The following is a 7,382-nucleotide window of genomic DNA, read 5'->3' as shown; positions in this document are numbered from 1 at the left end:
ACAGTTTAAACTAGTGTGTGTGTGTGTGCGGTCTCATTCGATGAGTTTGTAGGTGATCCAGCATATGAGCCCGTGACTGAAGACGGTGTGCGTGCTAAAGAGCTCAGCCTTGGCAACCCATCCAATTCATACTTACCTGGCAGGGGAGATACCATGATCAAGAAGGTGGTTCACCCAGGGTGAGGCTCAGCCATTGCACTCCGGTTGTGCTGACCCCTGCGAATTCCCCAAATGTGGGAATCTCGACTGCATAATTTCTGGTAGTGGGGGACTGCGTTCGCGCTCTCCCCTGATCTTTTGGTCAAATGACAAATCAAAACTTAATACCTTCCGCGACCTCATCTTTCAGTCTTGAACCTTATCGCCGTAAGTATACGTATATTTAGTATCAGGTCCGGACTAACGTTTTTAACAGGTTTGCGAAACTTATCGTTTCCTCCCGAGGAAAAGTTTCTTATAAACATAATCAAGTCAAAGAAAGACATGCTTGTCCTTCCTTCACTGATGGGGCAAAAAAAGATGCTTCCATAGAAAACTAGCCGAACAAGAAACTAACAGGAGAGCGAAAAAAACACTCTTCCCCACGCGCACAAAGAAACCGGAAGTGAGTACTCTCGAGGCGTGGGAGCAGGGACAAGTCTCGCCATGAATTGACCACCACTGATGGGGGGGAAAAAAGATGCGTGTACTTCACGTGTGGGGCGGATCAGGTCGTGACTGACCAGTGACCACGGTGTGCGTGCTAAAAAGCCCTGCCTTGGCAACCTTCGCTAACATTCCCGCAATGCATTGCTGTATTTCTCCAGAGAATTCATGGCGAGACTTGTCCCTGCTCCCACGCCTCGAGAGTACTCACTTCCGGTTTCTTTGTGCGCGTGGGGAAGAGTGTTTTTTTCGCTCTCCTGTTAGTTTCTTGTTCGGCTAGTTTTCTATGGAAGCATCTTTTTTTGCCCCATCAGTGAAGGAAGGACAAGCATGTCTTTCTTTGACTTGATTATGTTTATAAGAAACTTTTCCTCGGGAGGAAACGATAAGTTTCGCAAACCTGTTAAAAACGTTAGTCCGGACCTGATACTAAATATACGTATACTTACGGCGATAAGGTTCAAGACTGAAAGATGAGGTCGCGGAAGGTATTAAGTTTTGATTTGTCATTTGACCAAAAGATCAGGGGAGAGCGCAAACGCAGTCCCCCACTACCAGAAAATTTGCAGTTGAGATTCCCACATTTGGGGAATTCGCAGGGGTCAGCACAACCGGAGTGCAATGGCTGAGCCTCACCCTGGGTGAACCACCTTCTTGATCATGGTATCTCCCCTGCCAGGTAAGTATGAATTGGATGGGTCGCCAAGGCTGATCTCTTTAGCACGCACACCGTCTTCAGTCACGGGCTCATATGCTGGATCACCTACAAACTCATCGAATGAGACCGCACACACACACACACCAGTTTAAACTGTACAATTTAATCACCCCGTAGAACTAAACCATGAAAATAAAGGTTAAAAAGAACCTTCTAATCATTCCCACAATGCATTGCTTCATTTCTACCGAGAATTCAAAGCGAGATATGCCCCTGCCCCACGCCTCGGCAGCGCTCACTTCCTGTTTCTCTGTGTGGTCGGGAACACAATGTCATGCTGGTGCCATCCAGCGGTGTGCAGCAAACACTACACTCTGCAACTTTTGAACACTACAGTAGACAGGACTGTATACTGTATCTTTTGGGGGGTTCGTGATTTGGCACTCTTTTAACTGTATATACAATGTTGGAACTGCTATCATTTGTATTTTCACCATACATTGTAAATATTCCACTTCATCCTTTTTTATTGAGCTCCTCTATTTGTTTGTTTTCTTGAGGCTAGTTTTCTATTGAATTTTTTTGTTGAGCGGATTCAGCAAGATGCCTTTTTCCTTTTTTCAATAAACGTATTCTTTTTCTTGGTAAAAGGATTACTTTTTTCCTTTTGAACAATGGGTACCCTTACATTACGGAAAGTGTTTCGATACTTATATGTCGTTGCTTGTTATTGCAATACTAGTGTAGCCAATACTACCGATGACAAATTCCTTGCGTGTCCTTGGCCAATAAAGATGATTCTGATTCCGAAAGAGACGCTCCGATGAAATTACATTTTTTAATTTTTTTTTTCTGGAAACAATTCCACAAAATAGACTTCTGTTAAACTTTTCTTTTTTTATCCCAAAATCTGGATCTACTCTCCAAAAATATTCCTCGGAGAATGTCATGCATTTTAAAGGTCAAGTGTGAAGTAATTTGAGGAAATCCCAAATGAAATATTGTCATGTCACAAGTATCCATCCATTTTCTCAATTGCCTTTGCTCAATTGCGTACTGGAGCCTATCGCAGCTGACTTCGGGCAGTAGGCGGGGTACCGCCTGAACTGGCTGCCAGCCAATCACCAATCGCAAAGTAATTAAACAAATGCATTAAATAAAGCGTGAAAATAATTTCTACTTCATAAAGGATCAAGCGGTTCGGAAAGTGAATGAATGAATGAAAAAATTCGCCAAAGTCATTGTTTTCCCGAAGTGACATCTTGGCGAGCAACACACCCGGAAGCGTGACACTTCAAGGACAACAATAGCGGGGCTCAACGTGGAAAGTGCACAAAACCAAAAATCGATCCGGAAAGCGATGTTGCAAGCTTATCTGAGGGGAACCGGGTGTTTGAGGAGTTGGGGGAAGAGGAGGTTGTTGGCAAGATGTATGTTAGACCACACAGGTACGAGCTCGATGCTCAGCATGCGGAAAATGTTGTGCCCGAACGGCCGGACATGGAGTGGAGATGAGACCCATTGCGATTGGAAGGGTGGCAAGTTAGACAGGCTGCGGTTATTAGCCTCGCGTTATCGTTTGACATCCGATGCTGTGCCGTGCTTGTACAATGCGCACGATGGGATAACCGATTTGCTTCGTGTCAAATCGTCGCTAGCACTGAAAACTCACGTCATAGTGGGTTGGGTTGGTGTCCTACATCAGGGGTCCCCAACCGCCGGTCCGCGGACCGGTACCGGTCCGCGGACCGGTACCGGTCCGCGGACCGGCGGTTGGGGACCCCTGTCCTACATTGACATTGGTGAGGTAGTTCTGTTGCGTCGGAGGCCACTCCGCACAATATATCGGGAGGCCTTCTGCAGCATTGTTAGTTGCAAATCTATCCATCCACGCAGTCGTATTTTGAATGCCTTTGGACACGATCGTATCCATGTATACGCGTAATATTTGGAATCGAATGTTTTCGTAAACAACAGCCAGAGTTATTCACTGATCATGACGCCTACCTTTATGCAAATCCTTGATCACAAGCAAAAGGCCTGCTCTCATTCATCCGCTTTGTACCACTGGAAAAAGAACTTCTTCGAAAACATGACCCAAGTCACACTTTGACCGGAGAACAATAATGGTATTTTTTTAAATCGTGTAAAAGTGTAAGGGCCGCTAATCTCTGGTGAAACCTGCAAATGCTTGCTGATCTGACTATTTGAGTCTACCGCGAACCATAGCAACATGGTTGTGAGCGTAGAAACCTTTTTCAATACCTCAGTTATTGATCGAAATCAACAGCTTGGAGAGAGGCGCCGAGGCAAACAGTGGATTGTATTTCACCGATAGAGGGGTGCACCGTTCCTGGAGATACTGCAATACCAGGTCGATGCGTGGAGTGGACGGAGCAAGCCCCTATTCCATCTCCCAGTTCCAAAAATCAATTTAATATATGGTCCCCGGATAGGGGACGTATCAGATATTAAACTGATAAGAACAGATACTACACTTGATCTTAGCCAAAAGGCCGAGAAGCGATAACTTGACAGCTCACACAGGAGGCCACTTGATTTCCGACGGTGCGAGCTACAGTGGCGGTGACAAACGCCGAGCAACCACAACGAAAAACATTTACACACCAAACAACTACACAAGCAACCGAACTGGAAATGAGGACGGCTGTGTCGTTTTCCAGCATAATAAAGGAAACAAATACCGAGCAATTGTTGATTACAGCAAGTCACGTGGCCCGTGGCGGTCCAATAGAAAAGCACCAAGGAACGTATCGCTCTTTTAATGGCATCTCCGTGTTTCTGAGACGAGCAAATAACTCGACGAGGGTTTTTCCCAGAAATATTACAAAAGCACCATGGTTCGTTATCGGACTATTGTGTTGATTTGCCTGGATTCAATGAAAAGAACGCTCGGTCGTCACGTGATTCACGTGGTTGGCCGAAAAGCATTTTGCTTTCAACTTATCACGTTAACATCGTCGTAGACAACCAAATCCAAACCCCGGAGTTATTTTCCATTACGGCGTACAAACGGGCGTTGTTGGTACATGCTGGGGCAAAAAGCAGTTTGGACGTTTGATCGACATTTGACGAAACTACACGGAAAATCATCCCACCCGCCGGGCTACTTCCTGTGGGCTTCCTGAACTACTTCCTGTGTAACAAACGAAAAGGATTACGTACTAGTAGAGCGCCAACATCGCAGTGGAGGTGAACTACACACCTAAATGACAAGTACCGGCGGCTTTCGAAGGAGTGCGCGGAGACGCTAATCGACCGCGAACTGGCTCGTTTTTCTCCTTCCGCTACCGAGAGGATGAAAAATAACGCCACCGTTTGTCAAATGGTTTGCGTAAGGATTTTGACCACTCCCTTTCCCAATTATGCATCCAAATTAAGCAGGCCCGGCCCTTCGAACAAATGCAAAAACATTATGATTTATTCTCAAGCGTCACTTTCAGCTCCCAAAACTCACATGAGACGGCATGAAACGCGCGCTTGTGTTGAGGTTATTGAAGGTCATGAGCGTGGGCCCAAAATGCCAATGAATCATTTCCTCACCTGTCGGTATAAAGTGACGTGTTAACTGGCGTCAAACCTCCCAACTGTTTACCTGAAGGTTATTTTCGACAATCCATGGGAATATGTTCGCCCAAATTAATACTTGCAGGCAGAAGTCGGCGGCGCAAATGACAAATTTGACAAGCTGCCTTGTTAGCTAATCAGCACCAGCCGCCAACTTGACTCGTGACCAGTGACCACCCGTTTTTTTTCTCTGAGTGATGTTCAGGGTTACCTCGTCCGTCTCACAGTCGTTCCGTCAACGGGAAATAGATCTGGTCTTTTCCAATTCAACAGAGTACGCGAATAATAATCAATTGGGAAAAAGCGACTTTCAAAATATTACACCCAGCCTCTCTTGTTTTTAGACCACCACCCATAAACAGTTCACCACCTCTTCTGGATCTCACACACTCAAACGTAACAAATTATGTTTTCGTCTTTTTGGGGGGCAGGGGGCATGTTAATGAACACGTAGTTTTTGTAATTATCTTTTTAATGAGGGGAAAATTTCATATTCACAAATGTGAATACACCAGACAAAAACCTAACTTTACACACTTTAACAACTTATAATTGCCTTTTCTTACGATACGGAAGGTTTTTGCTGCCATATCAGGAAAAAAAAAACCCCACAAAACATCTCATGTAAAAACCTAATAATTATAGTACCATGTAAACATTATCATGTAAAAACTGTTATGTAAAAAGGTGATATTCATCATGAAAAACCAGTTATTAAAGTTATTACGCAAAAACATGTCACGTTGAAACCAAATGGATAAAGTTGCTCATTTAAACGGTGTGACTGAGTTCTATTTTATGTTTGGGTTGAGACATGGTGAGATTTTAGATTTAGTGCCATTGCATTCGGAAGCATCTGCCTCTGCGTCCGGCTGCAGGATGGGACCAAAGTCGCAACAGAAGTTGGGGACTCCTCCGCGAGGCCAACTTCGTCACATTTTGTACGTTTCACATTTTTACATGATACGTTTCATGTTTTCATATGATAAGTATCACGTTTTTACATCATAATTTTCACCAGCTGTCTTTGGGAAGCAGGTGGGAGAGACACCCTGAACTGGTTGCCAACCAATTGTACCACACACGACAACCATTCGCACTCACAATCAGACCTAGAGACAAACTATACACATGAAACAAACATAAGAAGACCATTAAATGTATGAAGTGGTTCAGAAAATGAATGGAAAAGAAAATAAGCCAAAATATGTTTTATAATCATTTTAATATTCAAAATAATTTTACACATAAAAGCTTAATTGGTACATTTGGTCTGTTTTGGTTGTGAGTCCCGTTGCGTTATTTCTGTATGTGTTAAAATCAGTCCAAAATTGGCTTTGTCATTAAAATACCGACAGAAATTCAACTTCACATTCTCCCAATAAAATATACTGTGTGAGGGCCTGACCGCGTTCTACCTCCCCCCAACAGTGCAGCCGTTTCCTCAGTATTTGCATTAGACATTCTATCCATTCTGTATATGGCTTTTAAATCCTTTTTAAGTGGACTTTCATATATCGACAGGCAAAACAAACAAAAAAAAAAACCAACAAAAATACAACAGGCTTGAATAGAGATTCACATAATAATGTTACATAAATAACATTCAGTGGTTCCTTGAGATAAAAAAGAAAATTGAAATTCAATTAATCTGCCTCAGCCTCCTCTCCCCCCACAAAAAAAATGAATTTAGGGAAAAATAACATTCTTTAATAATGTAATTTATCGAGTAATAACATAGTTTAAGAATGTAAAAAATTAGACAGTGTGCACATCATGATTTAATGCAGTTGTCAAATTCATTGTACTGCTTCTTCCGGTGTATCTGCCACTTCCACCAGAAGACAGTATAATGCAGTCATGCAGACATGCAGATACAAAGAATACTACTTCCAATTCTACCACTGTAGTTGAGTCAGTAAGATTCTGTAATAATTGTCCTTTTCATTTGAAGAGGATAAAGAATGTATGCCCATCAGTATTGTTTTATCTGTCCACATGTGTTGCTCCACCGTTTGTGTTATACTTGTAAAACAAAGACTATTGATCCTAACTGTTTGCATTGGCATTTTGGAATAAACAATGTGTAATTCTGTGTAACATGAAACCTTTTTTTTTTAAGGAGGAGGATTATTCATTATCTGCCAAACTGCTGTGTGTTGTCAAAGAGTTGACTTCACGGCTACCGCACAGTGCTCATGTCTAAATATGTGCTAGCAAGTCCAAGCAAAAAAAAAAAAAAAAAAAAAAAAAGTCCGAATGAGGGCTCATATCTTGAAAAACTTAAGTCGGATCACTCATATCTCAAGGCACCACTGTAGAAGTGATATAAAGCACAGTGCAGAGAAGGGTTTCCCAAACTTAGGTTACTGAGCATTAATCACACCTTTTCTCGTCAAAGGTATTTTTTATTCGATTTTACCAAAGAAGATTCATACAGTTATATACATGTCTATGTTTCGGCAATATGTGTTATACTGTATTGTTAGCA

This window comes from Hippocampus comes, unplaced genomic scaffold, assembly GCF_001891065.2.
Source record: "Hippocampus comes isolate QL1 unplaced genomic scaffold, H_comes_QL1_v1.1 scaffold17, whole genome shotgun sequence".
NCBI classification, from domain to species: domain Eukaryota; kingdom Metazoa; phylum Chordata; class Actinopteri; order Syngnathiformes; family Syngnathidae; genus Hippocampus; species Hippocampus comes.
The sequence above is the reverse complement of the archived record's forward strand: the minus strand, read 5'-3'. Positions refer to the sequence as shown.